Raw genomic sequence first — 12,907 nt, forward strand, 5'->3', positions numbered from 1 at the left:
AGCTCCCTGTGCATTGCCAATACACAGAACTCCCTTTGCGCTGTCAATACACAGAGCTCCCCGTGTGCTGTCAATGTGCAGAGCTGCCCCTGCGCTGTCAATACACAACACTCCTTGCAGGCTGTCAATACACAGAGCTCCCTGAGCGCAGTCAGAACACAGAGCTTCCTGTGTGCTGCCAATACACAAAGACTGTGTTGCCTGTGCACAATCCACATGCAGAGCACCCAATGTGCTGTCAACATGCGGAGCTCCCCGTGTGCTGTCAACACACAGAGCTACAAGTGCACTGTCAACATGCAGAGCTCCATGTGTGCGGTCAACATGCAGAGCTCCACGTGTGCTGTCAACACGTAGAGCTCCCCATGCGCTGCCAACACACAGAGCTCCCGATGCACTGCCAACACTCAGAGCTCCCTGCATGCTGTCAATACACAGAGCTCCCCATCAACTATCAATACACAGTGCTCCCCGTGCGCTGTCAACACGCAGAGCTCTCCATGTGCTGTTAAGCCGCAGAGCTCCCCGTGTGCTGTCAGTACGCAGAGCTCCCCGTGCGCTGTCAACAGACAGAGCTGCCTGTGCACTGTCAACACGCAGAGCTCCCTGTGCGCTGTCAACACGCAGAGCTCCCCGTGCGCTGTCAACACGCAGAGCTCCCTGTGCGCTGGCAATACGCAGAGCTCTCCATGTGCTGTCAATATGCAAAGCTCCCCATGCGCTGTCAATATGCAGAGCTCCCCGTGCACTATCAATACGCAGAGCTCCCCGTGCACTGTCAATACACAGAGCTCCCCATGCACTGTCAATACGCAGAGCTCCCCTTGCACTGTCAATACGCAGAGCTCGCCGTGCGCTGTCAATATGCAGAGCTCCCCGTGCACTATCAATATGCAGAGCTCCCCGTACTCTATCAATACGCAGAGCTCGCCGTGCGCTGTCAACACGCAGAGCTTCCCGCGCGCTATCAATACGCAATGCTCCCCATGCGCTGTCAATATGCACACCTCTCTGCACTATCAATACGCAGAGCTCCCCATTCACTGTCAACACACAGAGCAGCCTGTGCACTGTCAATACATAGAGCTCCCCGTGTGCTGTCAATACGGAGAGCTGCCTGTGCGCTGTCAACACACAGAGCTCCCCGTGTGCTGTCAATACGGAGAGCTGCCTGTGCGCTGTCAATACACAGAGCTCCTTGTGCACTGTCAACATGCAGAGCTCCCCATGCGCTGTCAATACGCAGAGCTGCCTGTGTGCTGTCAATACGCAGAGCTCCCCGTGCGCTGTCAACACGCAGAGCTCCCCATGCACTGTCAATACGAAGAGTTAACCATGCACTATCAATACGCAGAGCTCCCCGTGCACTGCCAATATGCAGAGCTCCCCGTGCGCTGTCAATAGGCAGAGCTCCCCGATCGCTGTCAATATGCAGAGCTCCCTGTGCACTATCAATACGCAGAGCTCCCCGTGCACTGTCAATACGCAGAGCTCCCCATGTGCTGTCAATGTGCAGAGCTGCCCGTGCGCTGTCAATACACAACACTCCTTGCTTGCGCTCGGTCAATACACAGAGCTCCCTGTATGCAGTCAGAACACAGAGCTTCCTGTGCACTGCCAATACACAAAGACTGTGTTGCATGTGCACAATCCACACACAGAGCTCCCCGTGCGCTGTCAATACGCAGAGCTCCCCGTGCGCTGTCAATGCACAGAACTCGCCATGTGCTGTCAGTACACAAAGCTCCCCATGCGTTGTCAATACGCAGAGCTCCCTGTGCGCAGTCAGAACACAGAGCTTCCTGTGCACTGCCAATACACAAAGACTGCATTGCATGTGCACAATCCACACACAGAGCTCCCCGTGCACTGTCAATACACAGAGCTCCCTGCACACTATCAACACAGAGAGCTCTCTGTGCGTTGTTAATACACTGAACTTCCTGTGCGCTGTCAACACACAAAGCTCCCTGTGCGCAATCAGAACATAGAGCTTCCTGTGCACTGCCAAGACACAAAAACTGTGTTGCCTGTGCACAATCCACACACAGAGCTCCCTGTGTGCTGTCAATACACAGAGCTCCCCATGCACTGTCAACATGCAGAGCTCCCCGTGTGCTGTCAACACGTGGAGCTCCCCGTGTGCTGTCAACACACAGAGCTACAAGTGCACTGTCAACATGCAGAGCTCTGTGTGTGCTGTCAACATGCAGAGCTCAACATGCGCTGTGAACACGCAGAGCGCAACATGTGCTGTGATCATGCAGAGCTCCCCCTGTGCTGTCAACACGCAGAGCTCCCCATGCACTGCCAACACGCAGAGCTCCCTGCACGCTGTCAATACGCAGACCTCCCCGTGCACTATCAAAATGCAGAGCTCCCTGTGCGCTGTCAACATGCAGAGCTGCCTGTGTGCTGTCAATACGCAGAGCTCCCCATGCGCTGTCAATACGCAGAGCTCCCAGTGCGCTGTTAACACACAGAGTTGCCGGTGCACTGTCAATATGCAGAGTTCCCCGTGTGCTGCCAACACGCAGAGCTGCCTTTGCGCTGTCAATACGCAGAGCTCCCCGTGCGCTGTCAATACGCAGAGCTCCCCATGCACTGTAAATATGCAGAGTTCCCTGTGCACGATCAATACGCACAGCTCCCCGTGCACTGTCAACATGCAGAGCTGCCTGTGCACTGTCAATACAAAGAGCTCACTGTGCGCTGTCAACAAGCAGAGCTGCCTGTGCACTGTCAACATGCAGAGCTCCCCATGTGCTGTCAATACGCAGAGCTCCGCGTGCGCTGTCAATATGCAGAGCTCCGCGTGCGCTGTCAATATGCAGAGCTCCCAGTGTGCTGTCAATAGGCAGAGCTCCCCAATCACTGTCAATACACAGAGCTCCCTATGCGCTGTCAACACGCAGAGCTCACTGTGCAGTGTCAATACACAGTGCTCCCCGTGCGCTGACAACTAACAGAGCTCCCCGTGCACTGTCAATACACAGAGCCCCTGGTGCACTGTCAACACGCAGAGCTCCCCATGCACTGCCAATACACAGAGCTGCCAGTGCACTGTCAACACGCAGAGCTCCCCTTGCACTGCCAACATGCAGAGCACCCCATGCGCTGTCAATACACAGAGCTCCCCATGCAGAGGTCCCCATGCGCTGTCAATATGCAGAGCTCCCCGTGCGCTGTCAACACACAGAGCTCCCTGTGTGCTGTCAATACACAGAGCTCCCCATGCACTGTCAACATGCAGAGCACCCCATGCGCTGTCAATACACAGAGCTCCCCATGCAGAGGTCCCCATGCGCAGTCAATATGCAGAGCTCCCCGTGCGCTGTCAACACACAGAGCTCCCTGTGTGCTGTCAATACACAGAGCTCCCCATGCACTGTCAACATGCAGAGCTCCCCGTGTGCTGTCAATACACAGAGCTCCCCGTGTGCTGTCAATACACAGAGCTCCCCGTGCACTGTCAACATGCAGAGCTTCCCATGCGCTGTCAACTCGCAGAGCTCCCCGTGCACTGTCAACACGCAGAGCTACCCGTGCGCTGTGAACACGCAGAGCTGCCTGTGCGCTGTCAATACCCAGAGCTCCCCGTGTGCTGTGAACACGCAGAGCTCCCCGTGCACTGTCAACACGCAGAGCTCCCCATGCACTATGAATACGCAGAGCTCCCCGTGCGCTGTCAACGCGCAGAGCTGCCTGTGCGCTGTCAATACCAAGAGCTCCCCGTGTGCTGTCAACACGGAGAGCTGCCTGTGCGCTGTCAATACACAGAGCTCCCCGTGTGCTGTGAACACGCAGAGCTCCCCGTGCACTGTCAACACGCAGAGCTCCCCGTGCACTATGAATACGCAGAGCTCCCCGTGCGCTGTCAACACGCAGAGCTGCCTGTGCGCTGTCAATACCAAGAGCTCCCCGTGTGCTGTCAACACGCAGAGCTGCCTGTGCGCTGTCAATACACAGAGCTCCCCGTGCACTGTCAACATGCAGAGCTCCCCGTGCGCTGTCAACACGCAGAGCTCCCCGTGCACTGTCAACACGCAGAGCTCCCCGTGCACTGTCAACACGCAGAGCTCCCCGTGTGCTGTCAACACACAGAGCTGCCTGTGTGCTGTCAACACGCAGAGCTGCCTGTGTGCTGTCAATACACAGAGCTCCCCGTGTGCTGTCAATACACAGAGGTCCCCATGTGCGGCACGGTAGCACAGTGTCAACACGCAGTGCCGACCTCCACGTGCACTGTCAATATGCAGAGCTCCCCATACGCTATCAATACACTGTGCTACCGTGCTCCCCATGGGCGGCACGGTAGCACAGTGGTTAGCACTGCTGCTTCACAGCTCCAGGGTCCCGGGTTCGATTCCCGGCTTGGGTCACTGTCTGTGTGGAGTTTGCACATTCTCCTCGTGTCTGCGTGGGTTTCCTCCGGGTGCTCCGGTTTCCTCCCACAGTCCAAAGATGTGCGGGTTAGGTTGATTGGCCAGGTTAAAAATTGCCCCTTAGAGTCCTGAGATGCGTAGGTTAGAGGGATTAGCGGGTAAATATGTGGGGGTAGGGCCTGGGTGGGATTGTGGTCGGTGCAGACTCGATGGGCCGAATGGCCTCCTTCTGCACTGTAGGGTTTCTATGATTTCTATGATGTGCTGTCAATACACAGAGCTCCCCGTGTGCTGTCAACACGCAGAGCTCCCCATGTGCTGTCAACACGCAGAGCTCCCCGTGTGCTGTCAATACACAGAGCTCCTGGTGCGATGCCAATACACAGTGCACCCCGTGTGCTGACAACACAATGAGCTCCCCATGTGCTGCCAATACACAGAGCTCCACATGCGCTATCAATACGCAGAGCTTCCCGTGCGCTGTCAACACACAGACCTCCACGTGCACTGTCAATATGCAGAACTCCCCATACGCTATCAATACACAGAGCTCCCCGTGCACTGTCAATACGCAGAGCTCCCCATGCACTGTCAATACACAGAGCTCCCCGTGCACTGTCAATACGCAGAGCTCCCCATGCACTGTCAATACACAGAGCTGCCAGTGTGCTGTCAATATGCAGAGCTCCCTGTGAGCTGTCAACACGCAGAGCTCCCTGTGCAGTGTCAATACACAGTGCTCCCCGTGTGCTGACAACTAACAGAGCTCCCCGTGCGCTGTCAATACACAGAGCTCCCCGTGCGCTGCCAATGCATGGAACTCCCCATGCGCTGTCAATGCACAGAGTTCCCTGCACGCTGTCAATGCACAGAGCTCCCCACGCACTGTCAATGCACAGAACTCCCAGCATGCTGTCAGCGCACAGAGCACCCCACTGCTGTCAATGCACAGAGCACCCCACTGCTGTGAATGCACAGAGCTCCCCGTGCACTGTCAATGTACAGAGCTCCCCACACGCTGTCAATACACAGAGCTCCGCATGCACTCTCAACACACAGAGCTCCATGTGCACTGCCAACATGCAAGCTTCCCGTGCACAGTCCATACACAGAGCTCCCTGTGCATTGCCAATACACAGAGCTCCCTGTGCGCTATCAATACACAGAGCTCCCCGTGTGCTGTCAATGTGCAGTGCTGCCCGTGCGTTGTCAATACACAACACTCCTTGCTTGCGCTCTGTCAATACACAGAGCTCCCTGTGCGCAGTCAGAACACAGAGCTCCCTGTATGCAGTCAGAACACAGGGCTTCCTGTGCGCTGCCAATACACAAAGACTGTGTTGCATGTGCACAATCCACACACAGAGCTCCCCGTGCGCTGTCAATACGCAGAGCTCCCCATGCGCTGTCAAAACACAGAGCTCCCCGTGCGCTGTCAATGCACAGACCTCCCCATGCGCTGTCAGTACACAAAGCTCCACGTGCGCTATCAATGCACAGAACACCCCATGTGTTGTCAATCCACAGAGCTCCCTGCACGCTATCAACACAGAGAGCTCTCTGTGCATTGTTAATACACAGAACTTCCTGTGCGCTGTCAATACACAAAGCTCCCTGTGCGCAATCAGAACACAGAGCTTCCTGTGCACTGCCAATACACAAAGACTGTGTTGCCTGTGCACAATCCACACACACAGCTCCACATGTGCTGTCAACACGTGGAGCTCCCCGTGTGCTGTCAACACACAGGGCTACAAGTGCACTGTCAACATGCAGAGCTCCGTGTGTGCTGTCAACATGCAGAGCTCGACATGTGCTGTGAACACGCAGAGCTCCGCGTATGCTGTGATCATGCAGAGCTCCCCCTGTGCTGTCAACACGCAGAGCTCCCCATGCACTGCCAACACGCAGAGCTCCCTGCACGCTGTCAATACGCAGACCTCCCCGTGCACTATCAAAATGCAGAGCTCCCCATGCGCTGTCAACACGCGGAGCTCGCTGTGCAGTGTCAATACACAGTGCTCCCCGTGCGCTGACAACTAACAGAGCTCCCCGTGCGCTGTCAATACACAGAGCCCCTGGTGCACTGTCAACACGCAGAGGTCCCCATGCGCTGTCAATACACAGAGCTCCCCGTGCGCTGTCAATACACAGAGCTCCCCATGCACTGTCAACATGCAGAGCTCCCCATGCACTGTCAAGATGCAGAGCTCCCCGTGTGCTGTCAATACGCAGAGCTCCCCGTGTGCTGTCAATACACAGAGCTCCCTGTGCGCTGTCAATACACAGAGCTCCCCGTGCACTATGAATACGCAGAGCTCCCCCTGCGCTGTCAACACGCAGAGCTCCCCGTGCGCTATGAATACGCAGAGCTCCCCGTGCGCTGTCAACAGCAGAGCTGCCTGTGCGCTGTCAATACCCAGAGCTCCCTGTGCGCTGTCAACATGCAGAGCTGCCTGTGCACTGTCAATACCCAGAGCCCGCCGTGTGCTGTCAACACGCAGAGCTGCCTGTGCGCTGTCAATACACAGAGCTCCCCGTGCGCTGTCAACATGCAGAGCTCCCCGTGCGCTGTCAACACGCAGAGCTGCCTGTGCGCTGTCAATACCCAGAGCTCCCCGTGTGCTGTCAACACGCAGAGCTGCCTGTGCGCTGTCAATACACAGAGATCCCCGTGCACTGTCAACACGCAGAGCTCCCCATGCGCTGTCAACACGCAGAGCTCCCCGTGCACTGTCAACACGCAGAGGTCCCCGTGCGCTATGAATACGCAGAGCTCCCCGTGTGCTGTCAACGCGCAAAGCTACCTGTGTGCTGTCAATACACAGAGCTCCCCGTGCGCTGTCAATTCGCAGACCACCCCATGCACTGTCAACACGCAGAGCTCCCTGTGCGCTGTCAATAACCAGAGCTCCCCGTGTGCTGTCAATAACCAGAGCTCCCCGTGTGCTGTCAATAACCAGAGCTCCCCGTGTGCTGTCAATAACCAGAGCTCCCCGTGTGCTGTCAATACACAGAGCTCCCCGTGTGCTGTCTATACACAGAGCTCCTGGTGCGCTGCCAATACACAGTGCACCCCGTGTGCTGACAACACGCTGAGCTCCCCATGTGCTGCCAATACACAGAGCTCCACATGCGCTATCAATACGCAGAGCTTCCCGTGCGCTGTCAACACGCAGACCTCCCCATGCACTGTCAATATGCAGAGCTCCCCATACACGATCAATACACAGAGCTCCCCGTGCACTGTCAATACACAGACTCCCCATGCACTGTCAATACACAGAGCTGCCCGTGTGCTGTCAACATGCAGAGCTGCCTGTGCGCTGTCAATACGCAGAGCTCCCCGTGCACTGTCAACATGCAGAGCTGCCTGTGCGCTGTCAATACCCAGACCTCCCTGTGTGCTGTCAACACGCAGAGCTCCCTGTGCGCTGTCAATATGCAGAGCTCCCCGTGTACTGTCAATACGCAGAGCTCCCCGTGCGCTTACAACACGCAGAGCTCCCCATGTGCTGCCGATACACAGAGCGCCACATGCACTATCAATACGCAGAGCTTCCCGTGCGCTGTCAACATGCAGACCTCCCCGTGCACTGTCAATATGCAGAGCTCCCCATACGCTATCAATACACAGAGCTCCCCGTGCACTGTCAATACGCAGAGCTCCCCGTGCGCTGTCAACACGCAGAGCTGCCTGTGCGCTGTCAATACCCAGAGCTCCCCGTGTGCTGTCAACACGCAGAGCTGCCTGTGCGCTGTCAATACACAGAGCTCCCCGTGCACTGTCAACATGCAGAGCTCCCCATGCGCTGTCAACACGCAGAGCTCCCTGTGCGCTGTCAACACGCAGAGCTCCCCGTGTGCTGTCAACACGCAGAGCTGCCTGTGCGCTGTCAATACACAGAGCTCCCCGTGCACTGTCAACATGCAGAGCTCCCCATGCGCTGTCAACACGCAGAGCTCCCTGTGCGCTGTCAACACGCAGAGCTCCCCATGCGCTGTCAACATGCAGAGCTGCCTGTGCACTGTCAATACCCAGAGCCCGCCGTGTGCTGTCAACACGCAGAGCTGCCTGTGCGCTGTCAATACACAGAGCTCCCCGTGCGCTGTCAACATGCAGAGCTCCCCGTGCGCTGTCAACACGCAGAGCTGCCTGTGCGCTGTCAATACCCAGAGCTCCCCGTGTGCTGTCAACACGCAGAGCTGCCTGTGCGCTGTCAATACACAGAGCTCCCCGTGCACTGTCAACATGCAGAGCTCCCCATGCGCTGTCAACACGCAAAGCTACCTGTGTGCTGTCAATACACAGAGCTCCCCGTGCACTGTCAACACGCAGAGGTCCCCGTGCGCTATGAATACGCAGAGCTCCCCGTGTGCTGTCAACGCGCAAAGCTACCTGTGTGCTGTCAATACACAGAGCTCCCCGTGCGCTGTCAATTCGCAGACCACCCCATGCACTGTCAACATGCAGAGCTGTCTGTGCGCTGTCAATAACCAGAGCTCCCCGTGTGCTGTCAATACACAGAGCTCCCCGTGTGCTGACAACACGCTGAGCTCCCCATGTGCTGCCAATACACAGAGCTCCACATGCGCTATCAATACGCAGAGCTTCCCGTGCGCTGTCAACACGCAGACCTCCCCGTGCACTGTCAATATGCAGAGCTCCCCATACACGATCAATACACAGAGCTCCCCGTGCACTGTCAATACGCAGACTCCCCATGCACTGTCAATACACAGAGCTGCCCGTGTGCTGTCAACATGCAGAGCTGCCTGTGCGCTGTCAATACGCAGAGCTCCCCGTGCACTGTCAACATGCAGAGCTGCCTGTGCGCTGTCAATACCCAGACCTCCCTGTGTGCTGTCAACACGCAGAGCTCCCTGTGCGCTGTCAATATGCAGAGCTCCCCGTGTACTGTCAATACGCAGAGCTCCCCGTGCGCTTACAACACGCAGAGCTCCCCATGTGCTGCCGATACACAGAGCGCCACATGCACTATCAATACGCAGAGCTTCCCGTGCGCTGTCAACATGCAGACCTCCCCGTGCACTGTCAATATGCAGAGCTCCCCATATGCTATCAATACACAGAGCTCCCCGTGCACTGTCAATACGCAGAGCTCCCCATGCACTGTCAATACACAGAGCTGCCTGTGCGCTGTCAACACGCAGAGCTCCCCATGCACTGCCAACACGCAGAGCTCCCTGCATGCTGTCAATACGCAGAGCTCCCCGTGCACTATCAAAATGCAGAGCTCCCCGTGCGCTGTCAACATGCAGAGCTGCCTGTGTGCTGTCAATACGCAGAGCTCCCCATGCGCTGTCAATACACAGAGCTCCCAGTGCGCTGTCAACACGCAGAGTTGCCTGTGCACTGTCAATAGGCAGAGCTCCCCGTGTGCTGCCAACACGCAGAGCTGCCTGTGTGCTGTCAATACGCAGAGCTCCCCGTGTGCTGTCAATACACAGAGCTCCCCGTGTGCTGTCAATACAAGAGCTCCCCGTGTGCTGTCAATACACAGAGCTCCCCGTGTGCTGTCAATACACAGAGCTCCTGTTGCGCTGCCAATACACAGTGCACCCCGTGTGCTGACAACACACTGAGCTCCACATGCGCTATCAATACGCAGAGCTCCACATGCGCTATCAATACGCAGAGCTTCCCGTGTGCTGTCAACACACAGAGCTCCCCGTGCACTGTCAATATGCAGAGCTCCCCATACGCTATCAGTACACAGAGCTCCCCCTGCACTGTCAATACGCAGAGCTCCCTATGCACTGTCAATACACAGCGCTGCCTGTGTGCTGTCAATACGCAGAGCTCCCCGTGTGCTGTCAACATGCAGAGCTGCCTGTGCGCTGTCAATACGCAGAGCTCCCCGTGCGCTGTCAACATGCAGAGCTGCCTGTGCGCTGTCAATACCCAGACCTCCCTGTGTGCTGTCAACACGCAGAGCTCCCCATGCACTGTCAATACGCAGAGCTCCCAGTGCGCTGTCAACACGCAGAGTTGCCTGTGCACTGTCAATACGCAGAGCTCCCCGTGTGCTGCCAACTCGCAGAGCTGCCTGTGCGCTGTCAATATGCAGAGCTCCCCGTGCGCTGTCAATACACAGAGCTCCCCATGCACTGTAAATATGCAGAGTTCCCTGTGCATGATCAATACGCAGAGCTGCCTGTGCACTGTCAATACGAAGAGCTCCCAGTGCGCTGTCAATATGCAGAGCTCCCTGTGAGCTGTCAATAGGCAGAGCTCCCCAATCACTGTCAATACGCAGAGCTCCCCATGCGCTGTCAACACGCGGAGCTCGCTGTGCAGTGTCAATACACAGTGCTCCCCGTGCGCTGACAACTAACAGAGCTCCCCATGCGCTGTCAACACGCGGAGCTCGCTGTGCAGTGTCAATACACAGTGCTCTCCGTGCGCTGACAACTAACAGAGCTCCCCGTGCGCTGTCAATACACAGAGCTCCCCGTGCGCTGCCAATGCATGGAACTCCCCATGCACTGTCAATACGCAGAGCTCCCTATGCACTGTCAATACACAGAGCTGCCTGTGTGCTGTCAATACGCAGAGCTCCCCGTGTGCTGTCAACACGCAGAGCTCCCCATGTGCTGTCAATACACAGAGCTCCCCATGTGCTGTCAATACACAGAGTCTGCCCGTGTGCTGTCTATACACAGAGCTCCTGGTGCGCTGCCAATACACAGTGCACCCCGTGTGCTGACAACATGCTGAGCTCCCCATGTGCTGCCAATACACAGAGCACCACATGCGCTATCAATACGCAGAGCTTCCCGTGCGCTGTCAACACGCAGACCTCCCCGTGCACTGTCAATATGCAGAGCTAACCATACGCTATCAATACACAGAGCTCCCCGTGCACTGTCAATACGCAGACTCCCCATGCACTGTCAATACACAGAGCTGCCCGTGCGCTGTCAACATGCAGAGCTGCCCGTGCGCTGTCAATACGCAGAGCTCCCCGTGCGCTGTCAACACGCAGAGCTCCGGGTGCACTGTCAACATGCAGAGCTGCCTGTGCACTGTCAATACGAAGAGCTCCCTGTGCGCTGTCAACATGCAGAGCTCCCCATGTGCTGTCAATACGCAGAGCTCCCCATGTGCTGTCAATACGCAGAGCTCCCCATGTGCTGTCAATACGCAGAGCTCCCCAATCACTGTCAATACACAGAGCTCCCCATGCGCTGTCAACACGCGGAGCTCGCTGTGCAGTGTCAATACACAGTGCTCCCCGTGCGCTGACAACTAACAGAGCTCCCCGTGCGCTGTCAATACACAGAGCCCCTGGTGCACTGTCAACACGCAGAGGTCCCCATGCGCTGTCAATACACAGAGCTCCCCATGCACTGTCAACATGCAGAGCTCCCCATGCACTGTCAATATGCAGAGCTCCCCGTGTGCTGTCAATACGCAGAGCTCCCCGTGTGCTGTCAATACACAGAGCTCCCTGTGCGCTGTCAATACACAGAGCTCCCCGTGCACTGTCAACATGCAGAGCTCCCCGTGCACTATGAATACGCAGAGCTCCCCCTGCGCTGTCAACACGCAGAGCTCCCCGTGCGCTATGAATACGCAGAGCTCCCCGTGCGCTGTCAACACGCAGAGCTGCCTGTGCGCTGTCAATACCCAGAGCTCCCCATGCGCTGTCAACATGCAGAGCTGCCTGTGCACTGTCAATACCCAGAGCCCGCCGTGTGCTGTCAACACGCAGAGCTGCCTGTGCGCTGTCAATACACAGAGCTCCCCGTGCGCTGTCAACATGCAGAGCTCCCCGTGCGCTGTCAACACGCAGAGCCCCCCGTGCGCTGTCAACACGCAGAGCTGCCTGTGCGCTGTCAATACCCAGAGCTCCCCGTGTGCTGTCAACACGCAGAGCTGCCTGTGTGCTGTCAAAACACAGAGCTCCCCATGCACTGTCAACACGCAGAGCTCCCCATGCGCTGTCAACACGCAGAGCTCCCCATGCGCTGTCAACATGCAGACCTCCCCATGGGCTGTCAACACGCAGAGGTCCCCGTGCGCGATGAATACGCAGAGCTCCCCGTGTGCTGTCAACGCGCAGAGCTGCCTGTGCGCTGTCAATACACAGAGCTCCCCGTGCGCTGTCAATTCGCAGACCACCCCATGCACTGTCAACACGCAGAGCTGCCTGTGCGCTGTCAATAACCAGAGCTCCCCGTGTGCTGTCAACGCGCAAAGCTGCCTGTGTGCTGTCAATACACAGAGCTCCCCGTGCGCTGTCAATTCGCAGACCACCCCATGCACTGTCAACACGCAGAGCTGCCTGTGCGCTGTCAATAACCAGAGCTCCCCGTGTGCTGTCAACACGCAGAGCTCCCCGTGTGCTGTCAATACACAGAGCTCCCCATGTGCTGTCAATACACAGAGCTCCCCGTGTGCTGTCTATACACAGAGCTCCTGGTGCGCTGCCAATACACAGTGCACCCCGTGTGCTGACAACACACTGAGCTCCCCATGTGCTGCCAATACACAG

This window comes from Mustelus asterias, unplaced genomic scaffold (genome assembly GCF_964213995.1).
Source record: "Mustelus asterias unplaced genomic scaffold, sMusAst1.hap1.1 HAP1_SCAFFOLD_536, whole genome shotgun sequence".
NCBI classification, from domain to species: Eukaryota; Metazoa; Chordata; class Chondrichthyes; order Carcharhiniformes; family Triakidae; genus Mustelus; species Mustelus asterias.